We start from the raw sequence: 17,482 nt of genomic DNA, 5'->3' as shown, positions 1-17,482 counted from the left end.
GGTTGATTTTGAAGAAAAATATGTCTGTCATGCTACTAAAAAATTTAGATACGCCGAATAACGTATGCAATAGCACACAAATGGTATATAGAAGTTTTGACAATAATGTCAGACATGCAAAAATTATGATACTGGTCAATATGCTTCTAAGTATATTCTTATCCCCGAATTAAGCTTTCGTCTTTCGAAACTATGGAATATCCTTTTAAAGTCTGAAATAATTTTTATTATGTTTATAGTTTGCAAATATAATAAATAAATCACAAGGACAAACATCCTAAATATTGGACTATATTTACCGCAATATGTTTTCGCACGGACAACTGTATGTTGCACTTTCAAGAGGGATAACAAGATCCACAATAAGAGTTTTGGTTAAGGCAGAGCAATCAAAGCATTATGAGGAAACATACACAAAAAAATATTATCCACAAAGAATTGTTCGTTAAGATATCATTACATTAAATACCTTTAAACTATAATACATAATTATCTAACTAACATGACAAAATTGATCATTTGTTTAAGTTTTGATGATGTTTTTTTTATTTGAAATTCATGTATTATGCCAATTTTATATTTTTCGGCATTTAGATGATTGTTGTATTATTATACATAAAATTTCTCTCAATAATTAAATTTTATTGTTTCTTTATATAAAAAAATATTAAAATTATCATGTGTCATTATTAACGTATGAATAGATACTAGTACATATATATATATATATTACCTTTTAAAAGGGATAGAAACCCCGCTTAGTCTAAAACTCGACAAGAAGAAGAGACAATTGTTGCTATTAATAGCTCTAGGAGTCATGTAAAATTAAAATTATGCTTACTTTGATGGAATTATTTTTGTGTTATAATGATGGAGACAAAAAAACAAAAGAATAGATTATAATTTTATTTCAACAATTAAAAAGGTTACCTCATACAATTTTATTTCAACTTTCTTTTGAATCTCATTACTCGATTTTTCTTTATTCTACCTTTTCTTGTTCATCAACTTTAAATTTTCAAGTTAGTGTTACGAATTAAAACATGAGTAGAGATTTTTAAAATTATATCTATATATCACCTTTATTAACGGATAGAATTCTTTTTTAATCTAAAACTCGACAAGAATAATGATATCAACATTATTATTAACAAGTCCATAATGCATTAATAAAAGTCACGAAGAATCAGATTTATACTTACTTTGAGAAAGTCATTGTTGTGTTAGGATGACGGAGAAAAAGAACAAGAAAAATGATATATAATTTTACTTCAAACATCTAAAAAACTATCACATACGATACATATCTGTTTGAGAAAAATAACAAGAATAAATATGATTTATTTACAAAACTAAAAAGATTACCCTCTCGATTTTCCTTTTATCTACCCTTTTTAATTTATTCTAAATCTTCATTTTAAGTTTGACCCTTATTACTGAAATTTTATTTATCTTATTTAAAAAAATGAAGGGATTCTATTTTCTAAGCCTCAATATGAGGAAATCTGGATGTTGCTAACTAATTTTCAAAATTAGTGTTCAATTTCTGGCAAAAATATTTTGGTAAATATAGGATTTTATTAATTTTATTTATACTCTTGTCTTTTTCACTTTTAATGACACGATCAATGTTATATGACTGCATCTATTTTATTTTAAATTATCTCCGAACATTTATTGCAAAATATAAAAATGAGATAAGAAGTAAACATATGAAACATATAGATGAAATTTGAATAGAAATTTTTATCATTGTAATTCAAAGAAACTATTAACAAAGGTATCCACAAACACAAATAGCGTCAGGCAACATTGGATCTTCTATGCAAGATGCAGCAATTAATGCATCTTCATGTAACTCAGTGCATCTGGCATCACAATCTTCGTCCACCAAGCATCTTACAGTCTTAAGCGCATCCGTACATGTTGAATCACCAAGCAATTCATGCACTAACGGGTGATCTCTGGCAATTGCTAAGTTAACTACAGATAGATATGTGATTATAAGGAGGAAACAACAAGAGACTGAAACTTTTGCCATAATTGATTATGCTTATACTTTTGAGAGAAACTTATGAATTTCCTTTGGCATGGTTGCAATATATAGGAGTCTAACTTGTCATTTTAGGCCACATCATAAATGTTGTTGTAATTAGTTAGATTTTCTCTCCAAAATCATTTTCATGATAGATGTGGTAAATTTATACAAATTAACTATTTTCCAAACTAGAAACTCTAAATTTGGAAAAAAACTCTTTTGTTATATATGGTGTTTAGTTAATTAATTTCTTAGACATACCTTTTTTAGTTTTATTTACATGATTGAATTTTATTTATGCATTAAGTTTTTTTTCAAATTTATAGGATTTAAATGATATATATGTGTAACGATCTGACTGATCATTTTGAGTATCTGCACTTTGCTCAGTGAGGGCTCGAATATCTCCGCGTGATGTATTATGACTTGCGTAAATCGTCGGTGTTGGCTTTCAAGTTATTCGGAATCGATTTGGAAGAATGAACTTCAAGATTTAAGCTCTAAGTTGGAAGAGTTGACCAACTTTGACTTTTTAGCATTTGACCTCGGAATGGAGTTCCGTCAGTTCCGATAGCTCCGTTGGATGATTTTGGACTTAGGAGCGTATCCAAATTCTAACTTGGAGGTCCGTAGTCGAATTAGTCTTGAACTGGCAAAAGTTGGATTTTTGGGAAGTTTGACCGATGGTGGACTTTTTGATATCGAAGTCGGATTCTGATTCTGGAAGTTTGAGTGGGTCTGTAATCGAAAATATGACTTGTGTGCAAATATTTGAGATCAATTGGACGTGATTTAATAGGTTTCGGCATCGGTCGTAGAAGTTGTAGTTTCAAAGTTCATTGGTTTTGACTTGAGGTATGATTCGTTGTTTCAAGGTTGTTATGCATGATTTGAAGCTTCGAGTAGGTTCGTTTCGTCATAAGGATATTTTCTACAAAATTGGCGCAATTTGGAGTTGATTTTATATGATTCAGACGCTTGGTTGCGATTCTAGAAGTCCTTGAAGTTTATTTTGATCTTCATGCATTTTAGCATCTGATTCGTTGTTTTAGAGGATATTTTGATTTTTTGATCGCGCGGGCAAGTTCGTCTTGTGTTTCTGAACCTGGGTGCATAGTTAGTTTGGAGCCTCAGGGGCTCGGGTAAGTTTCAGATTGGTTTTAGAATAATTTTTTATAATATTTCAGTAGGAGGCCTTCAAGTTCGCTTTTGTGACAGATTGTTCGCATTTGCGAACCACATGTCACAAATGCAATATCTGCAGCCTACATATAGCCGAGAATTCCGAGAGTTAGCTTCGTTTTGATATATTTTGAACCCTAGCTTCGATGGGAGGCGATTTTGTGATGGTATTTTCATACAAAATCATTTATTAAGTACCTCTAATCAATTCTTAACTACATTTCATGATTTTATAATATTTAACATCAAATTCATGAGAAATCCAGGGAAAAATTTGGGAATTTTGTCAAAATTTTGGAAAATAAAAATTTAGAATTTGAGAGTCAAATAGGACTTAGATTTGAAAACAAAATACGTGTTTAGACTTGTGAGGCTATGGGTAGTCAAGACCTACCCTTGGACCCGAGTATTGATAGGACGTGCTCGGGGTTTGACTTTTTTTTTGACTTTTTAGAGATTGAATAAAAAACACAACTTTATTAACTGAAATTATTTCCTCTTGCATTGTGTGATGTATTCAAGTTTCCTTTGGCTAGATTGAGCCGAGCAGAGGTAAACTAGTAAAGGAAAAAAGCTAAATTTGAGGATCGAGTTAGCCAAATTGAGGTAAGTGTCTTACCTAACTTTGTTGAGGAAATTTTTCCTATTATTTGACATTATTTGCTACATGCGGGGGTGATACATATATGAGGTGACGAGCGTATATATATGTACCCAGGGTTAATCATGCTTTGGGGTAGATTATGTTATAATTATGTCTTGTAGAATTACATGACCTTCTTGCTTCATGTCTTACTTGACTCTTACATACTAAGAACATAGTATTAAATGTTAGAAATCAAGACTTACCTTATTATAACTTGATCAAATTTGATGGAATTATGAGAATACATTGATTTATCTAATTCAGTCATCACTATATGTAGTCATCATTACATTGCTACAACCGATATTCTTGACATACTATATTCTATATTCGTGTTGTAGATCATTCGTGAGAATTGTTGAAACACTTGAGTAATATGGTTCTTGAGGGTTTATTGAGTTATTGATGGCATTGTGAAGTTGTGATTAGGATTCATTTGGAATATTCGTTTAAACACTCTTCTTGATGTTATTTATGCTTCCTGACTTGTTTGTCATTGATATACATATGCTTGGTAAGGAAGAGTACAAAGTACGAAGGGTGATGTCGTGTCATTGTCTATACATTATCATATGGGGGAGAGTGTAAAGCACGAAGGGTAATGACTTTCCATATCATTTGAGAGTAAAAGCACGAAGGGTGATGCAATACCACATTATTAAGAGTAAAAGCATGAAGGGTGATGTCGTGCCACATTATTTGAGATTAAAAGCATGAAGGGTGATGCCGTGCCATTTCATTTATATTGTTATGCTTTTATATTGTCGTGAGATCATGACACGATGGGTGTTTCCGCGCAGGGGAGGATGAGGGACATGCATTATGTTGTGATATCTATTTTCCGTGTATATGTTCATGTCTTTATCTTGAGCGGTTATTGTCGTACTTATAGATCTTGTGTGACTTATTGTTATTGTTCTATCCTTGCCCTATATTTCAATCATTTTTGTATTGTCCATATCTTTCACTTGTTTAATTTGCAAATACATGCCTACTTCCTATTGTTATAATTAAATCCTTGTCGTGTCTATTCTGTTGCACTTTTGTGATGACCCAAAACGTCATCTTTAAATTAAATAATCATCTCGGTATTTTAAGACCTTGAAAAGCAGTATCAATAATTTTTCAACTTGCATGCGCTGTCCGTATAACTTTCCGGAACGTTTTTATGTGAAAAAGATGGATTAAATTGTGAACTAGAGCTTTAAAACTCAACTGAGTTGACTTCGGTCAACATTTTGAGCAAACGAACCCGGATAAAAGTTTTGACCATTCCGGTAGTTCCGTATCGTGATTTGGGACTTGGTTATATGCCCGAAATCGAATTCGGAGGTCCCTAGATCAAATTATCGTCATTTAACGGAATCTAAAAATCTAAGGCTAAAGATTTCTTAAGTTTGGCCGGAGATTTGACTTTTCGACATCGGGGTTGAAATCCAATTTTGAAATTTTTCATAGCTTCGTTATGTCATTTATGACTTGTGTGCAAAATTTGAAGTCAATTGGATTTGATTTGATAGGTTTTTGCATCGAATATAGAAGTTGGACGTTTCTGGTTTCATTAGGATTGGGGTGTGATTCGCGATATTAGACTTATTTGAAGAAATTTTTTGTATGAATATCTTTGTGCATAATTTGCCAGATTTATATTGTAATTATTGAGTTTTAGACTACGAGGTGAGTGCCCGAAGGATGTAAATTGTTACTCGTTAATTTAGATAAGTAGTTATGAGATCTTCATGCCTTATTGTTAGTAAACTGGAGGTTTGAAACGGAATTTTTGTTAACATGATGTTAATTGGTGATGTTGTATTCTTTTATGAACAACTATTAAGACCAGAGATGTGGTTATGGTCATACATATGATGTGTTCCATGTCAAGATATCATTGTGATAATGTCGTGCTTGTAATACGGAGATTAGTGTTATTAATATATACTTTGTGGTTCTTTGTTGGGTTATGAACATGTTGTTAGAAGTTGTTTTGGTGTTACTCTGACAGGTGGATAGTCCCAATTACAGGGGAGACTCTGCCGAAATTTCTGAAAAATTTGGGAGTTAGAAAAATTTGGGATATTGAGATGTGCAAAGAAAGAGATAAGTTGCATTATGTGTTTAAGGACATGCTTTACTTCTCATTTGCGGACGAATGACCCTAAGTGGGGGAGAATGTAATACCCCGTATTTGATGGGTGCGTAAGCACGAGTTGCTATAGCCAGTCGAGACAAATATCGTGTGTTGATGTGAAAATCGGACCTTTCTGGAAATGATTGGAGTGTAACAAATTTGGTCTTCAAGTTTACAAATATGGATAAAGGAAATAATCTCAATTGAAATGGTGTTGTCGGACTTATATTGAATGCGGTAATGTGGAATCAATCGCGAATATTTGTGTAGAAGTAAAAGCATCAATTTGGTAACCTGAGAAAAATTCTTAGTACGTTCGAGGACGAACATTTGTTTTAGATGTGGAGAATGTGATGATCCAAAATGTCATCTTTAAATTAAATAATCATCTCGGTGTTTTAAGACCTTGAAAAACAGTATTAATAATTTTTCAACTTGCGTGCGCAGTATAATTTCCGGAAGGTTTTTATGTGAAAAAGATGGATTAAATTGTGAACTAGAGCTTTAAAACTCAACTGAGTTGACTTCGGTCAAATTTTGAGCAAACGAACACGGATAAAAGTTTTGACCATACCGGTAGTTCCGTATCATGATTTGGGACTTGGTTATATGCCCGAAATCGAATTCGGAGGTCCCTAGATCAAATTATCGCCATTTAACAGAATCTAAAAATCTAAGGCTAAAGATTTCTTGAGTTTGACTGGAGATTTGACTTTTCGATATCGGGGTCGAATCTAGTTCTGAAATTTTTCATAGCTTCGTTATGTCATTTATGACTTGTGTGCAAAATTTGAAGTCAATCGGATTTGATTTGATAGGTTTTTGCATCGAATATAGAAGTTGGACGTTCCTGGTTTCATTAGGCTTGAATTGAGGTGTGATTCGCGGTTTTAGCATTATTTGATGTGATTTGAGGTTTCGACTAAGTTCGTATGATGTTTTAGGACTGGTTGATGCATTTTTGTCGAGCTCCCGAGGGCCTTGGGTGGATTTCGGAAGATTAACGGATATAAAAGGCTGCTGAAATTTTCTGGGCAGTTTCTGCATTTTTCGCACGTGTGAACAGTGACCGCACATGCGTGAACAGTATCCGTGTACAGTACCCGTGTACAATACACATGAACAGTACCCATGTATAGTCACACATGAACAGTATCCGTGTGCAGTACCATGAACAGTACCGTGAATATTCCCCGTGAATAGTAAACACGTGAACAGTACCATGGAAATTTTGGACAGAATGTTGAGTCCCATTTTCCATTTTTACCAAATTGGAACTCGGGGAGAGGCGATTTTCAGGAGATTTTCAGAGAAAACAACGGGGTAAGTGTTCTTAACTTAATTTTGGTTAGATTACCCAAATCTATTACTAGTTTTGACATTAAATCTGTGAATTTAGTTGGAAGAGTTTGAAAACCCTCTCGGATAGATTTGAGGATTTGAGGGTCGAAATATTATCGAAATTTAGTAATTTTGGTATGGTTAGACTCGTGGTTGGATGAAGGTTCGTATTCTGTAATTTTTGTCGGGTTCTGAGACGTGGGCCCCACAGGCTGATTTTTAGTGCAATTTCAGATTTTTAATGAAAAATATAGAATTCCATGTGAAATTAATTCCTATAATTTTTATTGACTGAATCGAATTATTGTGGCTAGATTCGAGGCATTTGGAGGTCGATTTGAGAGGAAAAGGCATTGCAGAGTAGGATTTTGCTCGAATTGAGGTAAGTAACGGTTATAAATCTGGTCCTGAGGGTATAAAACCCCGGACATTGTGTCGTATGACTATTTTGGAGGTGATGCACATGCTAGGTGATGGGCGTGAGGGCGTGCACCGTAAGGATTGTGACTTGGTCCGTCCCGCAAGATTGTGGAATTAATTGGCCTATTGTTTAATACATGTTTCCTCTGTTTTCATAGAAATTGACTGTACTTCATATTAGAAATCATGCGTTAGGCCGTATGTGATCATTGTTGAGACCTGCAAGGTCGTGTACTTGCTGAATTAGCTGCTAAATTATTATTTTGTACTCAATCATAGCTTTTCTTGCTTATTATGCCTCTGTCTCTTACTGTTCATTGTTGATATATGATATTACTTATGTTTGGGCCGTTTATATGATTTCTGAGAGCCCAAGAGACTAGAGAGATTGATGACTTAGTGAGGCCGATGGCCTATACTATAGCACGTGAGTTGTCCGTGTAGCACGTGAGTTGTCCGTGTGGATCCAGATATTATATTATAGCACGTGAGTTGTCCGTGCAACACGTGAGTTGTCCGTGCGGATCCAGATATTATTATAGCACGTGAGTTGTCCGTGCAGATCCAGATATTATTATAGCACGTGAGTTGTCCGTGCAGATTATAACGTTTGGGCTGAAGGAGCCCCTCCGGAGTCTGCACACCCCCAGTGAGCCAGTCGACTATATATATGGATCGGGCTGCATGCCACAACGGTTATTATGAGGTACTTGCTGAGTGTGAGTGCTGATTGATGAGAGTTGAGTCATGAGGGACTGAGAGGCTTACCCGAGGGGCTATATATATACATACATACGAGCGATGCTTTGCCCGAGGGGCTTGTTTTGTGAAATTACCTTCTACACTCATCTTTATACTGAGCCTCTATTAAAAATGTTAAACAAATGTTTTGAATAACTTTCATTGGAACTGGAGTTTTTTTTACGAGATGTTTGGAATTAAATTACTGATTTGGTTTTGTTATTTCCACTGAGATTTTTAAGTTATGAGATGAGCTGAGTGACTGTTGCCTTGAGAGGCTGTATTTGTTTTCAGTTAATTGCTGCACTTAGTTGCTATTTATCCTTGTCGTACATATTTATGTAATATTTGATATATGGGTTATTTGAGTACGCACTGATTAGACTTAAACTGTTAAATTGAAAGTATGGCTATTCTTATTGAAAGTTATTGAGATAACTGTATTTGCATAGCTCGTCACTACTTCTCAGTTCCTTATTTATTTCTGTTACTTACTAAGTTGGTGTACTCACGTTACCCCCTGTACCTCGTGTACAGATCTAGACACTTCTGGTCACGGCGGTTGTTGATTGAGGAGTTAGACTCAGGAGACTATTGAGGTAGCTGCATGGTGTTTGCTGACCTTGACTCTCCTTTCCTTTCATGTTGTACTGTTCTATATTTCCAGACAGTATTTTATCAGTCGGATGTTGTTATCATTTATATGCTCATTCACTTAGTGATACCGGGTTTTGGGGATGGATTGTTTAGTACTTTTGGAGTTATATTCTATTCTAAAAGGTTTTATTAATATTAACTGTTTCCGCCTTTATTTAAAAGTTCTATTGTGTTGAGATGTTGAGTTGAGGCTTGCCTATTACCACGATAGGCGCCATCACGACAGGTGAGATTTTGGGTCGTGACAACTTTAGTACAAGCCCTTTTTCTATGTTACTCATTCATGCCTCTACTTGTTAACTTATAAAGATCATGTATTTCTTTCTTATTCGTTATACATCTACCTAGGCCTCCATCATGATAGTTAGTTGAAGTTGATATTCCTTGCCTTCCATCTGCTTTCATTACTCACATGCTATACGCCTAGTTTTTTACTGTTGCCTATATGTATATCCTCGTATGTTATTTCTACTTGCATATTTCCTATGTTGTAATTCTTGTTATCGATATTTCTGTCATCTGGTTGGTTCTGTTATACGTATATTAGGTGAGGATGAGATAAAAGCACGAAGGGTATTGCCGTGTAATTGACTTGATATCTGAGTACATTCCTTAAATGTTATGAAGTGACTGTCATGGTTTATTGGTTTCATTCTAAGGAAAGGATTGGTCGAGGTATTGTAAGATGCTAAATTGTGATCTCTGCTAGCACTCGGTTATTATTTTACGTATTCGTTTCATGTAATCTTCTCTGTGATATCGTGGTATAGTTCTATTGCTGATTTATCGTGCATGTTTTATCAGTGAGTATCTTTTAACTAAAAAGCCTCATCACTACTTCGACGAGGTTAGACAAGATACTTACTAGGTACATTGGATCAGTTGTACTCATACTACAGTTCTGCACCTTGTGTGCAGATTGTTTTTTGGATCAGAGCTACTGGTGATGTCGGGAGCTGACCCTAAAGATGTTCGTGCATTTTGGATATAGCTACCACTTGTCCTTGTAGCTTAGGTCTTGTTAATCTGTTATGTAAACTTCAAATAGATCGTGTAATTAATTATACCACCTTTGTAAATTCCAAGTCTTAAAAGCTCATGATTCTTACTACCACTTCTTGGGTCAATTTTTAAATATTCAGATAATTCTTCACTATTTTCCTATAGATCTCATTTGTATAGTATTTTCTATTAGTTGGCTTACCTAGAAGATCGAGTTAGGTGCCATCACGACTAGTGGTTTTTGGGTCGTGACAAGTTGGTATCAGAGCCCTAGGTTCGTAGGTTCTACGAGTTATGAGAAAGTATCTAGTAGAGTACTACATATTGGTATGATGACGTCTATACCTATCTTCGAGAGACTGTAGGGCTTTTAGGAAAATTTCCCTTACTTTTTTCCTTATCGTTCCGCCTTGTTTCAGCTTGAAATCTATGACTTTGACTCTTCCCAATCGCTCATATGTGATTTTGTGCACTCAATATTTGCTATGTGCCGAAAATCAGTGATGTTGCAGGTAGATTATGATGGGCTCTGTGTTACATCTTGCGTTTTCGTATGTTATAAGTTTCGTCTTCGGTTATTTGACGTAGACTCGGGGATGAGATCATCTTAACATTAACATACTTACGCTATTTATAACAAGCGATAAATAAGTGTTATGGATGATAAAGGGGTACACGGATTAAAGAAAATAATTTTTGTTGAAAATGGCCAATTTGGGATAAAGTACGGGTCGATCGATACTACTCGATAATTATGAACTAGTACCATAAAAGGTACCATATGATCGTGATAATATATATATATATATATATATATATATATATATATATATATATATATATATATATTAAAAATAAGTTGAATTTTAAGTAATTTGGGATAATTTTTAAATTATGCGGGTAATTAGTTAATTACCGGGTAACGGGACATTATCCGGTTAACTAATAAATGGATAAAAATTAACAAAATCACACCCCCTAAGAAACGTGGCAGCCCCCCCCCCCCCTTTTAGTTTAAGGTGAGTCATTAATCACCTTTACATGTGTCGCAAGAGCTAATTTGCAAAGTCTTATCTAATGAAGACTCTTGTGAGCCTTATCCAAATAGAATTGGTAAAGATTAGACAACATTCATTTTGCATTCTGTCTTAAAGCCAAAAACGGGAGAAAGTAGAATCATCTTCGTTCATCAATTCATCCCAATCTTCAGCCAACATTTTAATTGAAATTTCAATAGATTCAAGTAGAAATCTCATTCAACATATGTCACTAAAGCAGAAGCTTCATCTCATTCGAATAATTCAGGGAACAGGTATGTTAAGGCCCACACTTCTTTCTTTTGGCATGGTCCAAATTATATTGAAGAAACGAGCAAATACATAGTTTTCATAAATTACTCTATTCATAGAATTATTAGGGGTGTTTATAATCTTGATTCCTCATGAAAATTATTATTATTCTCTGTTCATGGGTCTCAGAATAATACGCAGTTGGAAAAATTTATCCGGAAGGAATATTGATATTATTACGTATTTTTCATGCATTTCATACATGTGCATTGACCCATGATCAGATGGCTTTATATACGCATATATATGTAAATATATGTATATGTGATATGGGGAAAAGGTTTCAACGTTATATACACCACCACCTGATCAGCTGGTATATGTTGATGATGTTGCCCACAGTGGCCGAGACGATATGATGGGATGCCCACAGTGGCTTGATGATATTATATACACCCATACCTATGCATGGCACGAGAGTTATACGCACATGCATGACATTATAAATGTTTCAGAATTTATAGAGTTATTCAGATTTAAAGATGTGTTTCTGTATTTCATGTTTCATCTATGTCTTTTACGTACAAATTTGCATGCCTTACATACTCAGTAAATTTTTGTAGTGACACCCTATTTCACGGGGCTTGCATTTCATGCTCGTAGGTGCAGGTAGGCAAGCTGACGGTCCCCCTTCTTAGGATCCCTGATCAGTGAGAGTTGACGTGTTCCATTTGATCCGGAGCTGCTTTTGATTTTGGTATGATACGTTTATATATATATATATATATGTGTGTGTGTGTGTGTGTGTGTGTATGTATTGGTATGATGTGGATTAGTCCCGTCTTTGTACTGTTATATTTCTGCTAGAGGTTTGTGGACAGTATGTCTAGTTGGGCTGCATGTGGCCTTGTTGGCCTTCAGTTTTGAATGTATAGTTGTCTATAGCAGCCTTTCCGGCTCGCCCACTATATTCTTCATGTATACGTACATATGACTTGATGGAAGGTTTCCTTTACGTATGTTAATTTTGTAGTGCAGCAGATGTTATTCAAGTTCATATCTTAGATGCATGCTTCGGGGTGTTTGACAGGTAGGACTTAAGCACCCGTCGCGGCCCATCAATTTGGGTCGTGACAAAAGTGATATCAGAGCAGTTCTGTCCTAGGGTTGTCTACAGACCATATCTAGTAGAGTCTTGTTTATGGGTGTGTCGTGCACCATACTTATAAACAACAGGCTACAGGACATATAGGATGTTATCCTCTCTTTTTATCTTAGATTGTGTGATACAAAAATTCATGTTCCTAACGATACGTTATATTTTTAACGATGCCTCCTAAGAGTACGGCCGCCCAGAAGGGAAAGTCCGTGTCTGGTGAGATTACTAGTCGAGTGCCACGAGTTACCAGGGCTCGGGGAGAGTCTCATGGTGAGATTCCATCTCAGACTTCACATACCCCGCCTTCTCTAGAAGAGCTCCGAGGGGAACCAGCTCCAGCTCCCGCCCCTGTACATTCATCACCTCAGCCGGATGCGTCGGGTTAGGATATGAGAGATGCTATTTAGTTATTGACCCGATTAGTAGTCGCGCAAGCTCGACATCAGGAAATAGGTATTGGTCATGTAGATAGGTCCGTCAGTGCGAGGGTTCATGACTTTATTAATTTAGACCCTCCGATATTTACTGGAGAAGATCCAAACGAGGACCCTCAGGTATTTATTGATAGAGTGTAGACGACGTTACGAGTAATGAAGGACACTACGACTGAGTCAGTTGAGCTAGCTTCCTATGGACTTCGAGATGTTGTAGTTAATTGGTACAAATCTTTGGAATTTTCCAGAGGTGAGGATGCCCCTCCAGCGGTATGGCAGGAGTTTATAGAAGCTTTTTTTCGTCATTATCTGCCACCAGAGCTTAGGCAAGCCAGAGTTGATAGGTTCTTGAACCTTCGACAGGGAAACATGAGTGTTCGGGAGTACAATATTCAGTTTGATTCGTTGGCTAGATATGCTCCAACTATTGTATCTAAGATGGAGGATCGGGTTCACCGGTTCGTGATAGTATTAGAGCCTTACTTGCTTAACGATTGTATATCGGTCTTACTTCAGCCATACATGGATATTTCTCGTATTCAGGCATACGCTCAGGGTGTAGAGGAGCGTATAGAAACATAGGGCCGATAGTGAGCATAATAGGTCCTAGAATAAGAGAGTGAGGTCTTCAGGTCCTTCTAGTGAGTTTCGAGGTGGTTAGAGGCAGTAGTACTCGAGGTATTCATCCCAGCCCTCGGCTAGCATGCCCCCTCAGTTTGGTGGTAAGAGATTTGATCATTCTACATATTCAGGGTCTGGTCAGAATTTCAGGGCCTCAGGTTCTCAGTATAGGGGTGAGTTGAATCAGATGAGGCCACTCTTGCCACGATGTACTCAATATGGTAAGCAGCATACCGGGTAGTGCCTTATGGGATTAGGTGTTTGTTATACTTGTGGTTATCCGGGCCATGTTATGAGGGATTGTCCGATGAGAGGTGATGCAAGCAAAGCTCAGCCGTCGGGATCTGCAATTGGTTCGTCATCATCAGTATGTCCCCCTGGGCAAGGTCCCTAAGCACCAATGAGTCGTGGTAGAGGCAGAGATGGAGCATCTAGCTCGAGCAGCCCTTAGAATCGCATTTATGCGTTGGCAGGACGACATGACCATGAGTCATCCCCTGATTTTGTTACAGATATATTATCAGTCTCCTCATATGATGTATATGCACTGATTGACCCATGTTCCACCTTATCATACGTTACTGCGTTAGTTGCTGGTAAGTTTGGAATAAAACCTGAATTGGTTAAACCTTTTGAGGTATCTAAACCTGTTGGGGACTCGGTGATAGCTAAGCAAGTATATAGGGATTGTATAATAGTAGTTCATGGTTGGTCTACCATAGCAGATCTAATCGAGTTAGATATGGTAGAATTTGATGTTATTATGGGTATGGAATGGTTGGCTTCTTGTCATGCCAACGTTGATTGTAGATTAAAGATAGTCCGATTTCAATTTCCAGCGGAGCCTATTTGGGAATGGAAAGGTAATACGGTATCACCGAGAGGAAGATTCATTTCCTATCTCAAGGCAAGGAAGATGATTAGAAAGGGATGTATTTATCACTTAGTTCGGGTTCAGGATGTGGAAGTGGAGTCACCAACCATTCAGTCCATCCCTGTGGTGAATGAGTTTCCCGATGTTTTCCCTGTTGAGCTTCTGGGTCTCCCGCCAGAGCGAGAAATTGAGTTTTCTATTGACCTACTACCAGATACTCACCCAATATCTATTCCTCCTTATAGAATGGCCCCCGTAGAGTTGAAAGAGTTAAAGGAAAAACTAAAGGACTTACTTGAAAAAGGCTTTATCAGACCTAGTACGACACCGTGGGGAGCACCTATGTTGTTTGTGAGAAAGAAAGATGTTTCCTTACAAATGTGTATTGATTATAGGCAATTGAATAAGGTAATGATCAAGAATAAGTACCTGCTTCCGAGAATTGATGATCTATTTGATCAGTTACAAGGTGCCAAGTGCTTTTCAAAGATAGACTTTGAGGTCCGGGTACCATCAGGTAAGGGTTAAGGATGGAGATATTCCAAAGACAACATTCAGGACTAGGTATGGGCGCTTTGAGTTTTGGGTTATGTCGTTCGGTCTGACCAATGCCCTAGCAGTATTCATTGATCTGATGAACCATGTGTTCAGGCCTTTCTTAGATCTGTTCATAATTGTATTTATTGACGATATATTGGCATATTCTCGTTCAGACGCTGAGCATGTAGATCATCTGCGTACTGTGCTCAGAGTTCTACAAGAAGGAAAGTTGTAAGCAAAAGTTTCTAAATGTGAATTCTGGTTGAACTGTGTAACTTTTCTTGGGCATGTCATTACGAGTGAAGTCATCCGGGTGGATACACAAAATATTGAGGCAGTAAAGACTTGGCCTAGACCCACAACACCGATGGAGGTTCGTAGCTTTCTCGGTTTGGCAGGTTATTACAAAAGATCCGTGGAAGGATTTTCTTCCCTTTCAGCACCTTTGACAAAGTTGACTCAGAAGGGAGCAAAGTTTCAATGGACTGATGCTTGCGAACGGAGTTTCTAGGCATTAAAGGACAGATTAACGTCAGCACCGATTATAACACTTCCAGAAGGGGCTGATAGTCTTGTGATCTATTGTGACACTTCAGGCATTGGATTGGGTTGTGTGCTGATGCATCATGGTAAGGTTGTGGCTTATGCTTCTAGACAACTAAGAAAGCACGAGAAGAACTACCCGACCCATGATTTAGAGTTAGCCACGGGGATTCATGCACTAAAGATGTGGAGGCACTACTTGTATGACATTCATATTGATATCTATACGGATCATAAGAGCCTTCAGTACATCTTCAAGCAAAAGGAATTGAATCTACGTCAAAGGAGATGGTTGGAGCTACTTAAAAACTATGACGTTGATATTTTATACCATCTGAGGAAGGCGAACGTAGTAGCCGATGCCCTCAGCCATAGATCTATGGGTAGGCTGTCATATTTGTAGCCAGAAAAGAGGGGAATAGCCCATGAGGTTCATCAGCTAGCTAGTCTTGGAGTTCGGTTACTAGACTCAGGTGACGTTGGAATTACTCTTCAGGATACGATCAACATCCTCTTTAGTAACTGAAGTAAAGGAACGATAGTACAATGATCTTGTGTTAGTTCTTATAGGGATACCACCCTTTAGAGGGAGAAGACCCCGTTTGAAATTATAGAAGATGGGGTCCTCAGATATCGAGGACGATTATGCGTGCCTAATGTTGCAGGGTTGCATCGACAGGTTATGGGAGAAACTCACTATTCTCGTTATTCTATCCATCTAGGAACAACAAAGATGTATCATGACATCAGGGAAGTATATTGGTGGGGCGGAATGAAAAAAGATATAGCAAAATTTGTTGCCCAGTGTCCTAACTGTCAGCAGGTTAAGATTGAGCATCAAAAACCGGGTAGATTATTGCATGCTATGGAGATTTTGACTTGGAAATGGGAAATAATCAATATGGACTTCATCGTAGGCTTACCTCGTACCCAGCGTAAGTTCGATTTGATATGGGTGATTGTTGATAGGCTTACAAAGTCAGCCCATTTTCTGCCCATTAGAACTACATATTCCTCAGAGGATTATGCGAGACTTTATATCAAGGAGATAGTACGATTTCATGGTGTCCTTGTGTCTATTATCTCGGATAGAGGACCTCAATTTACAGCTAATTTCTGGAGTTCCTTCCAAAAAGAATTGGGGACTCAAGTAAGACTTAGTACAACATTTCATCCCCAGATAAACGGACAGGCCGAGCGTACTATTCAAACATTGGAGGATATGTTCTGAGCTTGTGTAATAGACTTCAAAGGTAGCTGGGATGATCATCTGCCACTTATTGAGTTCGCATATTATAATAGTTACCATTCCAGTATTTAGATGGCTCCATACAAAGCTCTTTGCAGACGAAAGTTTAGGTCGCCTATAGGGTGGTTCGACAGCAAGCCATAGAAAAAGTAAAGCTTATCCGGGATCGACTATTGACAGCTCAGAGTTGTCAGAAGTCATATTCTGACATACGGTGATGAGATTTAAAGTTCGGGGTTGATGACTGGGTACTCTTAAAGGTATTACCTATGAAGGGTGTGATGAGGTTTGGCGAGAAAGGCAAACTTAGCCCACGGTATATTAGGTCTTATAGGATCATTCGGAGAGTGGGCCAAGTAGCTTATGAGTTAGAATTTCCCTCGGAATTGGAGTTTGTCCATCCGGTTTTTTACGTATCTATGTTGCGGAAGTGCATTGGCGATCCTACCCGAGTGGTGCCTACGAATGATGTACAGATTACAGAGGACTTGTCATACAAGAAAGTTTCAGTTGCCAATCTAGACCGACAAATCCACAAGCTGCGGAATAAGGAGGTATCCTCCGTGAAAGTACTTTGGAGAAACAACAATGTGGATTAAATGACTTGGGAGGCCGAGG

The sequence above is a fragment of the Nicotiana tabacum genome, chromosome 1 (assembly GCF_000715075.1).
Source record: "Nicotiana tabacum cultivar K326 chromosome 1, ASM71507v2, whole genome shotgun sequence".
Classification (NCBI taxonomy): domain Eukaryota; kingdom Viridiplantae; phylum Streptophyta; class Magnoliopsida; order Solanales; family Solanaceae; genus Nicotiana; species Nicotiana tabacum.
The sequence above is the reverse complement of the archived record's forward strand: the minus strand, read 5'-3'. Positions refer to the sequence as shown.